General features: G+C 29.0%; 1 pseudogene; it reads right to left on the bottom strand.

The window, feature by feature from the left end:
- Positions 1–14,627: 14,627 nt before the first annotated feature.
- Positions 14,628–15,088, bottom strand: LOC132934126 (uncharacterized; annotated as a pseudogene).
- Between the last annotated feature and the right edge of the window lie 721 nt (positions 15,089–15,809).

The raw sequence follows: 15,809 nt of genomic DNA, 5'->3' as shown, positions 1-15,809 counted from the left end.
CTATATGAGACCCTACAAAATAATACACCTAACCTAATTATTATGCTAGGACAACCATAATATATAGTTGATAATTTAACCATAATATTTATGTTGTCGCAACACAATCATTCCAACATTCTTCATTTGGTATTCCCAACTATGCTAAAATGTTGTCTGTATAGCTACATTAATTAATGGTTACAGTAACCATTTCTATGGTTACTGCAACCAAATATTTTTTTCTGTGTGAATAGGCCACTAACGCCGACACCTCATTGGATGGTGCCGATCAACTACGCATCACGCCATTCCTATGACGTCAATAGCTTTTCCTTCTTTCCTGGCATGTCTCATATAAATAGGGGCCCTGTTTCACAAAGTCTTTAGAAGTAGTTATCCCAGCTTTCAGTACTTGTGGGTCGCGGACTAGTATCAGCCGCATCGCCGCCCACGCTAAAGTACTTAATCCCCAGTCATAGTGTAAAACATAATTACTCTCCGGCGGAATTAACATTCTACCGACAAATTTTTAAGTAGTAAATTAAATATATAAAATTGTGTAATAAACAAAGGTTTCATAAATTATAATTGTGTTAACGTATTATTATATCCAAACTCACTATCGTCTTCCGATCCAGAGTACCGACGTGTACGTGCCTTCGTCATAAAAGAAGTGTGCAGTAACCAATCAGGTGAGAGTGACGGGTTACTACACTGTGGAGGAAAGATTGAGTGTTACGATACGGTAAGATAAACCAGAAAAATTATTAAATCTCTTTTATTAAAGTTAAAAACCACAAAACTAAGTATATTGAAAAATAAATGAATAATATTATTACATTGTTTATAAGTCATATATTTCCGTATCATCTGAAAAATTAGAAAAATGGGAACGAACTGTATCATTAGAATTTTCTGGCGATGGAGTATTTTGAATGTCTTGGAACGTAGGCAGACCGTGTGTTGTGGCAAAACTGGACGTATAATTTGAATGCTGAGATATTTATGGTGGTGGCATGATGTTACTCTCTGTATGATATACAGGATAAGAAAACGGTCGCTGTAAGACATTGTAGCTACTTGTTGATTGAGAACTTGTCTCAAAACGCCTTGCTAGTGTTATTTGTTTAAAAATGTTAAGAATACCAATTTTAGCATCGAGTTTCTCTTCTGAGTTTAATTTCTGGAGTGATGGGACAAGAGATAAAGGAAAATTTGTATCTTCATCAACCGGCTGATTTAATGCTTTTATCAATGCTTCGTCCAACTCGTCTGCTTTCGATACATTAGTCCTCTTTTTCCTATGAGGAATAGGTGTTGAGTGGTAGGGCCAGGGTCGTTATTGTCGTCTTCGTCTTCATGAGAACCATTTGGTTCCAGGTTACCTTCCGTTCGCCGATTTTCCATACAAAGAAGTAAAAAAAATAATTTTTCAAAGTACACATATTTACGCCTCTTGGTTGCAGCTTGTCCTGATTTTGTGTTTTTTTTTGACGTTTAATTCTCTACGAAAACAAGTCCGTAAATTAGCCCATTTTTTTTTGCACTTCATGGCCTGAATAATAATAATGATAATAATAAGTACAATACATATTGACCAAAATATTACATTTAGAAATTTCATTGTGTGTATAAAATATAACAATATACTCTAAAAGTTTCATATACCTATCCATGAATAATATTTTTAAGTTATAACAAATTCACCAAAATCGTTATTATGGGTTTTAATATGTAATTTAATCTACATTTGAATATAAAATGTCTGTACAAAATAACTGTATTAATTTATTTTTTAGATTTTTTGATTACAGAATGAACTATTTATGAGAATCTTTGTTTTACATTTTCAATCCTCAGTTATAAAAACTGAATAATTTATAATTTTTTAATTCTAATGATTGATAATAGTGTTCGAGATTTTGATAAATGTTGACAAATGTTGAACTTTAAATGCCTATAAAAATAAAATGTTGCCTATGTATTTTTAATATTGTTCAACTGCTATTGTAACGATGTATTGGGAGCCTTGTATTAAATATCCAACGTTGTAAGAATATAAACTTCAAACGCTCATAAAAATGTAATATGAATTTCTTGTAGACATTTTTTTTTTATAAAGGTAGACATACTTATGAGGAATCTTGTGTTACATTTTGAAAACTTAGATTTAAAAGTAAAAAAAAAAATTATGAATTCCTAACACAAAATAATTTGCATATTGTCGTCATTATATTCGTCATACTAAAATGAGTCACGTGCAGGCCACTTATATTCAATAATAATTATTATTATTTACGTAGATACTATTAGTAGGTACCTACATAAAATTGGGCGACCGAAATACTATTTTCTTGCAATAGTAGTCATGTAGAGATTATTAAATCAAAATGTTCGTAAAAATTCAATAGTTTGTTAATACTAAAAATATATATATAATCATTTAAATTACCTAGTGTTATTAAAAAAAAAAAAGATTTTTTTTTATAAAGCTGTCGTTAATCGATATGGATTTATGTATAAGAAGTTATATTAGCATTTAATATATTCAATATTTACATTTTGAAGAATTTATTATAATATTGTATGGATACTAAATTGTGTAGGATTTTAGAAGTTTTGGGGTTGGTGTACAAATATTGAAATTTGGATTACAAATGTGTACAAATGGAATAACAATTATTGTCAGTAGAATTTATTTTATGATTTTCGAATATGGTGGTGCTAATGTAACGCACCTAAAATTGTATTAAGTATAGAAAAGATATAACCATTCAGTGAAAATGTCCTGTATTTACGATCATTTGTTTTAGAGTTCTACTATCCCAAACGGTGATGAGTACTGATGATAGAAACAAAAATAAACAAATAAAAAATATAAAAAAAACACACATACTGACATACTCATTGTAAAACCAATACATTCATTACTTCGCTCAGAATCTAAAATTTTCTTTATTTTTCAAACCATTTGGGAAAATAGATGTTATAGATTATAACTCGTAATAACGGATTCGACAACTCGTAATAACGGATTGGATAACTCGAAATAACAGATTCGACAATAGTTCGATAGTTATCGTACGCATACAATAATTTAAGCCATTTATATTTTGTACGAATATTGTAGGTACGAACAGTGTCGCAAAAATTGCGGATAAAATATCTCATTAGTATTATACCGGGGATTGACTAAATAAGAATTATTATATTATTGTATAAAAATGTATATAATACACATGTATATATAAACTAAGATAATAGGTCTATGATATAATATTATATTAAAAATAAAATAAATATTGTATATTATGTTAAAAATTTAAAATGTCTTATACCCTAAAATTACAATTTGTATATGTTTATATATATAATATTACCTGGATGGTTAAGTACAGTGTCGCCGTGGCACACCAAAGGCCCAAGGATCAGTTTTTTAAGGGGCCCCATAATGAAATACAAAATTTACTTGACATTTTGGTGAAAAATGCTCACCAAATTTTTTCCTTTAAAAATACATATATTCAAATTCCTGATATTTTTTGTACTACTATTAAAGGGTGTCCTGTGGCTGTACAAACTTCTATTTTCCCAATGAGAATTTCCTTTTTTACTGCAAATTATTTAGCAGATGATGTTCTTGTAAATGTAGATGTATCTAAATCAAAATTCTAATATGTAGTCGCAGAATTATTAAAATGTGTATACTAAAAATAATAATCCTTAAAATATGGTTACTATTCACTATTATAAGTATACCTAATTAATAATTTTTACAAATTATTTATCTTGATAGATCAATGGTAATTAGTACTAACAACTAACTACCCATATAGCAGAGAAATATTCTATGTATATTTCTTGTATATCCATTATGAAATATGTATATCTGTATAACATCTTAAATAATGCCATAGAAAATTTATTGATGTACAAGAGATATACATTATATGTCTTATGAACGGTAAATGGTAATCCCTTGGATATCTTAATTCAAACATCAGATTATCAATATGCGTAGAATATCCTCTAAATATGTTTAAATATCTGATAAATATCCAAAAAATATTGATTGGTTATTAAAATTGCAACATCTATAAAATATATATCCATTATACATGTATACAAGGATATTTATTATATATCTTTTTGTTTATATATAATAGATATTGCTTATATATTATTATTATACCGTTTGGATTTTTGTGAAATAATGAAAAATAGTTTTAGTGAATATAATATAATACCTAATATTAGGTAATATGTTTATTTTTTTTAAATAATTCTTACATTTCTTAGAATTAATACAAATTTAACAAAAGAGTAATAATTATAATATAGATATAATAGTACACGCATATTATGTAATGAAAATAATACAAGTGTAAATTATATTTTTTTAAATAATTATAACATTTTAAAACTTAAAAAAATTGAAATAAAATATGAATTTTTATAAGAATATAAATATAAAAAAAACTTAATATAACAAAATTTTTTATATTTAATAGATGTATATAATAGTTAAGTATAATATATAAAAAAAAACTACAGTTTATATAGTGACCTTTGAAAACAGTTAATTTTTTAAAATAAGAATGACAATATAACAAACCTAAATATATTATTTACCCTCAATTCTTCCTTTTGCACTTGTTAGCCATTTAGCAATTGAAGTTATAATTTCATCGTCATTAGAAGCATTATTTCGGTTGCGAATTGCGAATAGTAGGCGTGACTTAAACGCCGCGCGCTTGCGGATTGTGAAAACACCTAACAGCGCGTCCTCTCGGTTGTTGCACGCGTAAACTTTTGGTGATACGCACTCTTAAGGCATGTGACTTAGCATGTTCCGCCGTAGAAAAAGAAGATCTGCTCATATTAACGAAATATATTAACACTAAATTATTTGACCAGGCGTTAACTGCGTGTCGATATAGGGACACTAGTGATTGGGAAGTTATAAAATTAATTTTATTAGACGCATTCGAACCGCAACAGTCGACATCATCATTGCAAGTAGCATTGAATTCCGTCCGAATGAGGAACAACGAAGACGTAGGTGCATATCCATTTTACAATTTATGCATAGCTAGTACCAAGAATAAGAGTACAGAGCAGGCAACTACCATTCGCGATCAGTTAAAAGAACAGACATTAGAAGTTTTTATTAAAGGATTAACACATAGTTTAAAGAATATAGTAAAACCTCAAAAGCCACCCACCTTAGAATTACAGGTTGCTAAGGATGAAGAGATCGAGCTCAAATCTGAATCGGAGGCATACCAGTACTACGGAGGTGATAACCGTCGTAGACAAGCAAATAATTATAATCACAATAATTTCAATAGGCGGAATAATTATTTTAACAATGATAATCGTACCCACAATAATAATTATAACCCACCAAATAATAATAATTATAGACCGAGTACTAATACATATAATAGGCCACAATATAATCAGAATCTGAATTTTAATAGACCACAGTATAATCGAAATCCGAATTTTAATAGAACCGATGTAAATCACATATGTATATATTAATATTGTACACTAGTGCAAATGATTTACTGTTTTACGAAAGATAATTAATATAACATAATTTATTATAAAGGAAATAAAAAATATATATTGGTCTATGATACCATTGGCGATTTTAAATACTAATTATTATTTATTGTAATCAAAGATATTTTTATGTATAATAACATGAATTAAATTATTATATTGAAATTGTATAACTATTGTAAAATTATTTTAATCAAATTACTAATAACTATTTTATTGTATTTAAATTATATATTATGTTAACTAACAAAAATATAATTGTGTCAATCTAATCAATTGTAATACTCTAGTCAATAATCAAAAAAAAAAAAAAAAGAGAAAAAAAAAATGTAACAAATAATTATTATCATGTAAATTGTCATGATAAGACAATAATTAACCATTTTATCTATGTACCTACTATTGAATTATGTATAATGTAAACAAATTGTAAACTTTTATCTATGTAAAATGTATTATCTGTGTAAAATTTTAAATTTTAAAGCTTTTTGTAGTCCTACAAAATTGTAGCCCTACCAGTGACACCAGTGATTGGGAGGGTATTAAGTTAATTCTGTTAGATGCATTTGAACCACAACAATCGACATCTTCATTGCAAGTAGCATTAAATTCCGTACGAATGAGAAACAATGAGGGCGTAGGTGCATACGCGCGTAGAGTAGAACAATTATATTTCAATCTATGTGTAGCAAGCACTAAGGGAAAAACTACAGACCAAGCTGATACAATTCGCGATCAATTAAAAGAACAGACACTGGTAGTTTTATTAAAGGGTTAATACCTAGCTTAAAGACCATCGTAAAATCCCAAAAACCACCCACTTTAGAGTTAGCTATCCAGGTTGCTAAGGACGAAGAGACCGAGATTAAGTCTGAAACCTATGCATATCAATATTATGAAGGCAATAGTTCAGGTAGACAAGTAAACAACCCCCCCGCGAATACCAGAAATTCTAACGGGCAAAATAATAATTACAACGCTCCGAATAATAATAGACCTAATTATAACAGTAATAAGTTATCTAGACAAAATTACAATCCAAGAGGAAATTTTAATCGATCACAATATAATCGAAATCCGAATTTTAATAGACCTGATATAAATCACGGTAATAGTAGTAATCAATATCAGCCTCGAGGTAATAATAACTTCAATCGCAATAATAATTATATACGTAGTTATCAGAATAATAACCACACAATTGCCACTATACAATGTTACCAATGCGGAGGTAATCGTTTCGCTCGAGACTGTGTTCAAAATCGTCATACTAATACAGTGGCGCACACTCAATCTTACTAACATGGGTCGAACATTAATATCGATGACCACCGACCCACCAACCATTATCAAAGCAACTCCAATATAGACCCTCTGGGCACTTGAGACCATAGGCGGCACTTGGTAGAAACCTATGTGGGTGCAAACGTTTATGGTAATAACATTCACAAATCCATAGGGAAGTTGCCCCCCAGTACCCCCTAATATATAACTATTGCTACAACAAATGTAGGTAAAAAAATTTATTTATTAATAACTATTCCAATTGGGTCTCTGTATTTCAAATATGTACATGAATATGTAAAAATATTATTAAAAAACAACTTTTTATTTTGACATAAATAATAATGAAAAAAAAAATTAACTGTGTTACATAATTACTAGGTATTTGTCAACTTCACTACTTCAGTGTCAAACGACGACCTCTTATTGAAGCCTCAGCATCAAACTTGTCAATTATATTATCAAAATCTATAGGGTATTCTTTTTGTATGTATAAGATTGCTAAACTGCTCAATCGCTCTTGACTCATTGTGACTCTTAAATATGTTTTTAATTTCCGTAAAGCTGAGAAACTTCGTTCATTAGATGCAGTGTTTGTAGGAATAGTTAAAAAAATCTTTAATATATTTGTATAATTTGGGAATCCTGTCTGAATATCTGAAGATCTAATATAATTTATTTTTTTTATAATTGTATCACATTCATGATTTAAAAATAATCTATTTACTATTTTTATCTCACTTGATAAATCGTTTGATTCTATTTTGTATGTATTACAAACTTCCTCTATTGACTGATTAGTAGGGTTTTTATTAAATAAGACATTATTCATAGAATTTAACAAACTTAAATCATTTTCTTTAAATTTACTCTTCATGCACATCATTACTGTATCTATAATTCCAAAAAATACATTTATACGAATATGATCTTGAACAGTCTGTATAGTTTGTTTTTTGCCACCACCTAATTTTAATGGTACTGATTTAATGCGTGGTAGGTTAGGCTCACTACAACCATTATTTTTTGAAACAATAGTAGCCTTTTCCCATACTTTCTGAAAATTGTCATCTGTTCTCAATTCTTCAAAATTTCTTATAGTTTCTTTTACCATTTGACTTACTAGGCCATAATTTAATGTTGATGATTGCAAATATTCGGATAGGACATTTGTTTTTAATAATACATCTTCCAGTAAAATTAGAGAAAATATAAATTCAAATGTTTGAATGCTTTTTAATAAAGCAGCCGCATCAGATCCAAATTCTCTATCACTTTCTGCTATTTCAGCCAATGTATCAACTATCGCAGTTAAATTATGGAACACTGATCTTAAGGCTTCATAACGGCAACTCCAGCGTGTATCACATAATGCCTTGATTGTTTTAGGGCCTCCATCGGAACTTAACATCTGTTCAAAAACGGCAAACCTTTTAGATGATGCTCCTATAAAACTATATAACGTTTGTAATGTACCAAACATATTTCGAACACATGATATTTGTTTTGCTAAATCTACAAGACATAAATTTAAGATATGGCATAACAATGTATATAAACTGCTAAACTATTTTCTGCCCTTATTCTTGCTTGAACGCCTTTATAGGCCCCACGCATTGACGCAGCGCCATCATAGCATTGCCCTCGAATGTCTTCAATTTTGAGTCCGTTAAGTTTCAACACTTCTTTAATTAAAAAAATAATTAAAATATTTTTACTGTTGTGATTGTCTGTGTGTGGGTGCAAAATGATACTTTTGCCCCCCCCAGAAAAATTGTCGTGGGTGCAACTGCACCCTCATGCCCCCCCTAGTTGCCGCCTATGCTTGAGACTCTAGTCCTCCCCCCTAAATTCATTGAAGTTTAATATAATTTAACTTTAAATTTATTCAAAAAACTATTTTTTATATAATAATAATGAATATAAAACTTAAAAACTATTACATAGGTACATTTTTTGTCTATATAGGCGAACTGTTTTTATTACTTATTTAAGTTTGTAACTTGTAAATAAGGAAACTTTTTGTCAAATCAAATTATATTCCTATACACTTAGATCAAAATTTTAAACTAGCATACACAAGACAAAACTATAGCATATTATATAATTATTCAAAAATAGACAAAATGTTAAAGGCAAAATTAATAAAAATAGTTTTTACCATTTTTAATACATGATCCTTTACAAATATGGGTATTTAAAATAAAAGCGAAGTTAATTTAGTAAGACTGAGATAGTAAAATAACTTGAAATTGTAATTTTTACTTAAATGAGCAATACAATTTACTAAAATTAAGTTGTATATTATTTTTAAAGAGAGGAAATACAATTATTTGAAATAACTATATTAGGACAATAATGCTTTTTCTAACAATACACTTTTTCTGGAAAAATCGTTGATTATTTGATCAGTTTCAATTTTGATATCTGATTCACACGAAAGTTCATTAAGCTTTCAAGTCTACCTTCTGCCATAGTACTACGTAATTTATTTTTCACAATATTTAACTTTGAGAATGTTCTCTCTGGAGTAGTACTGGCCACTGGGAGAGTAACAGCAATTTTTAAGGCAGTAGTAAGCATTGGGAATGTAGATGATAGGCCACTGATTAGCAAAACCTTTAAAACAATTGACAAACTGCATCCATTTTTATGAAGTTTTGGTACTTCTTTGTCTTGTCTATCGTGATTGTTCTCAAAACTATCTTCTATTTCTGATTCTGATGCTTCATCAGTCAATGAACCACTGAGGTCATCATAAATTTCTATTTCAGAGTTATGCAATTGCAAGGGCAATAATTTCACTTGTTCAAAATTGAAATAACTTTTAGAAAACTGCAAATATTCCCTTTTTAAATCATCTTTCAGTATAAATTTACTGTAAACATCAGAAAACACATCAAATGCATCTTTAGGTAATAGATCATTATTTTTTGAAATTTCTTCCAAACGTCTCCGAGAAAATAAGGACAAATCTTTGTAAATACCCTTGGTGATTTCACTGAACCTTTCTTTAATCTGTATAATTGCAGTATCATATGCAACAAAAAAAGTTTGAATTTTAAAATGTTGAAGTGGATCATTGATTACTTCATCTTGGGTTTCTTCAGCAGACTTTTTTGGAACTCTCTTTGAACGATTTAGTGGCAATAGTTTAAAATCTTCGTTATCCACAGATGAACACATTTTAAACCTATCAACTTTTTCCTGTAATTTTAAAAAGTTTTCATCACTTCTGGCATTTTTTAGTTCACATATTTTGTCATCGACTACAGCTATAACTCCAATTAGGTCTATGTCTACAGTTTGTAACATTTTACTTAAAGGTGTCACAATTTCAAATAATTGTTTGTAAATAAATGCAGTCAACAAAAATTTGTCACAAATTAAATTTTCTTTTAAACATTTTGCTTGGTGGGCTCCTTTTCGATCACTTGAACTTTCACTTTTTTGAAGTTCTTCTAATATGTCACATAATGCATCAAATGTATCCAAAACTGTGTTTAATGCCAAATCATGGGACCACCACCTTGTTGTCTGAACCCTTTTAAATCGACGTTTACGTTGTTTATTACCATAACATTTTTCTTGATGTAGTTCAAATAATGCAACCCTTTTCTTACTTGAATTAATAAAATCATGTACAGTTTCTATAATTCCAAACATATCAACAGCATTCACAGAGGAACTAACTGCATCGGTAAGGACCAAATTCAGTCGGTGTGCATAACATAGCAGCTGTATTAGAACGCCTAATTATAGCTTGAAGACCATTATATGAACCACGCATATTACTAGCCCCATCATAGGACTGTCCCACTAAATAATCATTCCAATTTAAAGAATTGTCATTACAAATGTTTTCAAAAATATTAAACAATTGTTCAGAAGACGTATTATTGCATTCTTTTAAGTTAATTAACCTTTCATTGATTTCTCCACTATCTTCATTTAAATATCTTATCACAAATGCTAACTGTTCTTTTCTAGAGTTATCAAAGGTACCATCCATTGTAAGACTAAACAATTTGGCAGTTTTTATCTGTTTCAAAATCACAACACGAGTATAACTAGCTAAAGATTCTATAATTTGATTTTGTCGTCTCCATGAAATAAAATCATACTTGTTTTTATTTTTTTCTTGATGCCCAACAATGTAAATTGCTAAGGTAGGATGATATTTGCCCAGTAAGCAAACTAGATCTTTAAAATTTCCTCTTAAATTGTCTGACCAACTTACTCGGTGTCCTCGAAAAGCAAGGGAATGTCTAGCTAAGTATAAAATTATTTCTATAATAGCTTCAACAATCATACGATTTTTTGCAACAAACTCATTTCTTGCTTTTAACATACTAGGCAAAAGAGGCAAACATGTATCTTCCAATTTAATTTTAAGACAAGCTTCAATATGATTTGATGATGTTTCGTGCATCACTATTCTCTCAGATGCTTTATTCCAACTGCTGAAGCCTGTGCTAGTCCATACAGTACTTTTTTCATTTCCGATTAATATGCAATAAATGCAAAATATTTTATCTTTACTACAAGAGTAAGAAATCCATTCTCTTCTAGTAGCTGAACCATCTGGCATGGTTTTCATATACCAGGAACATTGAAAACTTCTACTATTGTGTACTGGAAATTTTCTATTTGGCATATCAATTTTTTGAGGTTGACAAGGACCATTATTTAGAATTAATTTTCTTTTTTCGTAAGAAAATGGAGCTAGCAACGTCAATTCAGCTGGATCATTTGAGAAGACATCAATATTTACATCAACTAAAAACTTTTAGAAATCTTTTGATTGTAAAAACATTTATTTAAGTCATAGTTTATTAATTTAATTTAATTACTTTTAAATAAATAATATAATTTACCAGATATGTCATGTTCACCATTTATATCTTTAGTGGCCATTGAACTATTTAAATCTGGAACTGGAATAATTATATCAGATTCCTTGTTTTCATTTTCCATTTCCTTCGCATTAATATCTTCCAATGTTATTAAATTTTGCCCTTCTATAATCATAAATAATTTCTTAATACCTACTAAGAAAAAAAAATGTTACATCTGACCTAAAATAAATTGTTACCCATAAATCATTTAAATTTAATCGATTATTGCAATAGTGTATTCTGTACTGCTCAACTGCTGTAGTACATACGTATATACAGTATTTTATATGAACAGATAAAAAAATGATTAGAAATTGGCATGTTCTTCAGATTGAATACCTAATAATAGAATAATAGGTGGCTAGGTACGCCATTTATAAACTGAATTGTAAATAATATCTAACATAGAATATACCTAGATAAAATAGGAAGGTAATATAAAATTTAAATTCTAAAAATAAATGATAGATCATAATATTATCATAATATCATATTAGCATAATACTTAGTACTCACCAGTTTTTTTCATTTTTTTTGCATCATACTCGGTAGAGCTAGAAGATGCCGAAATTCTTTTGAAATAAGTAGTTAGATATTTTGAAGTTGAATTTTTGTTTTTTATCGATTTGCACGTACTTAAATGTCTTCCCCAATTTGTCGAATTTAAATTATTTTTTTTTTTCCACATAAACATGTTTCGATGACAGGCATGGTTGATTAATAATTAATAAATCAAAATAAATACAACTATAAATCCAGAGTGCTCACAAGCCGCAAGACAAAAGTCACAAGGCAAACTTAAAACTTCAAACTGGTAACTGATAAGTTATAATATGAGAAAAATCTGTAGTCGTACTGACTAAACGGTTGTTGACAGCAGACATCAGTTGTAGCAGTACGCTATATCAGGATTTACCAATACGGGCAATACGATAACACGCAGTTTGCTATTAATAAATCACTAATAACAAAAACAACTCTGTGATAATGTTCACTGTTCAGTGTTCACGCAAAACCACAATCGATTATTTGATTTTGTAACATTTTGTAATTTGTATAAAATATTGTTGGCAGTGGGGACACAAAGGGCTCTATATTGACTATATTAGGTATTATTATTAAAATATAATATTATCATGCGGGCATAAGCAATCGTGGTCGTTGAGCGAATTTCTAGAAACCAACCAGCTTATCTGTGTTCCTTACTGTTTTCCTAATACATTCGTACATTGTAAACGACCGACGACAACCGTCTGCATCGACAGACTGATGTTTTCGACTTACTAATTTACTACTAAATTGTTGAACTATATTACTTAAATTAACAGGTTTTATGTTGTTGCTGTAGACTGTAGAGGATAGAATGTAGGTTACAGAAGTAAGATGTCTACAAAATCCTAGCTATAATATTCACCATCACCCTTTAAGGCTATAATAACGGTCAACCACCACCCACCACCCAATTTTTTTTAGGGGGTCAACTGACCCCCTTGACCCATAACGTGTGCGCCACTGTACTAATAACAATAGTAATTCGCGTCCAACTAACAATAATTTCACGCGACAACCTACTAATTATAACGCTCCGGTAAACATTATATGCACGTATTGTAAAAAATCTGGACATGACGTCACTAAGTGTTTTAGGAAACAGAATAATGATAGGTATAATAATGATTCGGGAAACTCGCAAAGATCGGGAGACATGAGTGGCACTCACCCGATAAATTTAATAGCCACAGTCGAGGAAGATTTCGACGATGTTTACACATCGTATCAGTCTTAAACAACAATCATGTCACTTGTCAGTCCGTCAATGTAAGAAAAGAATTTATAGAATTACTCATAGATACTGGAAGCTATGTTAACTTAATAAAATTTAGTGCTTTGACAGGTGACACATAAGTACAAGAAAACAGAAATATATATTTAAAAGGAATTAATGATAAGATAGTGTCAACAAAAGGACAAATTAAGATAACTTTAAGATTTAATGATGTTAATATAGAAACAGAATTTCAAGTAGTACGTAATTCAGGGCCGAATTTAGGGGGGGGCACGGGTAGGCATATGCCCGGGGCGGCATGTTTCAGGGGCGGCAAAATATCATTTTAATATTTTGATGTTATGAAAAAAAAATTGCATTTTATTTAATATTTTTTGTAATTTGTAATTTAGAAAAATGTTAAGAACCACTGACTATATAGCTGTATTATTGCTACGAACTAAGATAATATGTAGTAAAATATATTATATATATTATAGTATAATCTTGGTCCGTGATTATTGCCTATAGTCTATACTATTGATAAAAATATTCAGAAAAAATCTAATTTTAGAAATTGGTCAACTATTTTACCGAATAAATCAAAACAATGATAATTGTATAATGATATCGATATTCAATGGTTATTGCATTGTAAATACTAATATGTGATAGACGACAGTATTAACACAGATTATATGAAAACAGATTGTGCACTTCCTATGCTGCAATGTAAAAAATGAATAAGGTGTTCTGATTGGTTGTCTCCCAAATCAGTGTGACCACAAATACCAATGCTAATTTATTGTATATACTTACATACCATTATATTGATATTTGAATTATTGAATTAAGCTAAGTGAACTTTTCAATTGCTACTCAATGTTCATAATATTGTACTTTGGTAATTGTAATTGAAATGTAAAAAATGCAAATCGTTGTCTCCAAAAATATATTAATTTAAATTTATCACAATATCAAACAATATTTTTACAATTAAAAAAATTTAGAATGTAGGTAAATTACAAATACCTTATACTTTTTACTATAAACAATTAAATATATTATAAATTATAAAAATAATTAAGTACAAAATGTTATTACAAATGGCTTTCTTTCTAATTTATTTATAAAATATTTAATATACACAATTTTCTATTTTTTTTTTTGTTTTTCTGATATTAAATTCCTATTTAAAAATTTAATAGCAGCATGAATCCCAAATCTTATAAAATAATTAATTAAATACTCTTTATTAAATAGTGGACACGGATGTCGAAATGCAACATTAGTCATGCTCAACTTTAACTTAATACCTACTTCATTTTCAATAGATAATTGTGGAAACCTATTTATAAAAATGTTTTCTAACTCATCTATAAAAACATAAAATTCATGTTGTGGCATCATTAAATTGCCAAACATTGATTTTTCTGAATTTTCATATACTTTGAAATAACAAAGTAAAAGAGTCATCCAATTTTTTTTGTGATTTTGCATAATGAATACAAACTTCGCAACTATGTTTTTCAAAACATTTTTTCATCAAAAACCCACAAACATATATAAAAGCATTTTTCTCAGGCATCGATAAGTTCCTATAATCTGGGGTATCTATTTTAAGTGTATTTTTAAATTTAAATGGATTTTTATCTTGAAATATTATTTTTATGGTTTCGTCATTAAAAGAATCAGTATTTATTTTAGATAAAATTTCATCCAAGTCTGTTATGCAATTGGCATTGTCTGAGTGAGTAAAATAATTAAGACAAAAATTTTGTTTAAATGACCAGATGAATTGTATGGGAGTTGGATTAACACTATTTCCATTATGTATAAATTTTTGTCATATACTCTGTTATCACTATCAGGTGAGCCTATTGATTAAGATTATCAATTATAATTTCTTATCACGGGACCCAACTGTCCCCATCACAGCCACCAGTATATGACAAGTTTCAAATATTTTTAGTTCGTTGAAATGGTCACATTGATTCTTGCGGTGATCATATCAGGCCGTTTTTTGTTTACATTTAAGTGCACAATCTGTTTTCATATAATCTGTGGTATTAATATATTTTTATTGATACGTTATACGCCCATGACTTATATTTAATTGTTATGTACTCTTGTGTTATGCTTATTTTCCATGTGTTTACCGTGTATCCTGTAAAAAGTATGAAATTGTGATGAATTGATACATCGATAATTGTAAATTGATATAATATATTACATTTATATTATATTATATTATATAACAAGGTAAGTCTTATTATTTTTACCTATACGGTTTAAACTATTTGTAGTTG

The sequence above is a fragment of the Metopolophium dirhodum genome, chromosome 1 (genome assembly GCF_019925205.1).
Source record: "Metopolophium dirhodum isolate CAU chromosome 1, ASM1992520v1, whole genome shotgun sequence".
Taxonomy (NCBI): domain Eukaryota; kingdom Metazoa; phylum Arthropoda; class Insecta; order Hemiptera; family Aphididae; genus Metopolophium; species Metopolophium dirhodum.
The sequence above is the reverse complement of the archived record's forward strand: the minus strand, read 5'-3'. Positions and strand labels throughout refer to the sequence as shown.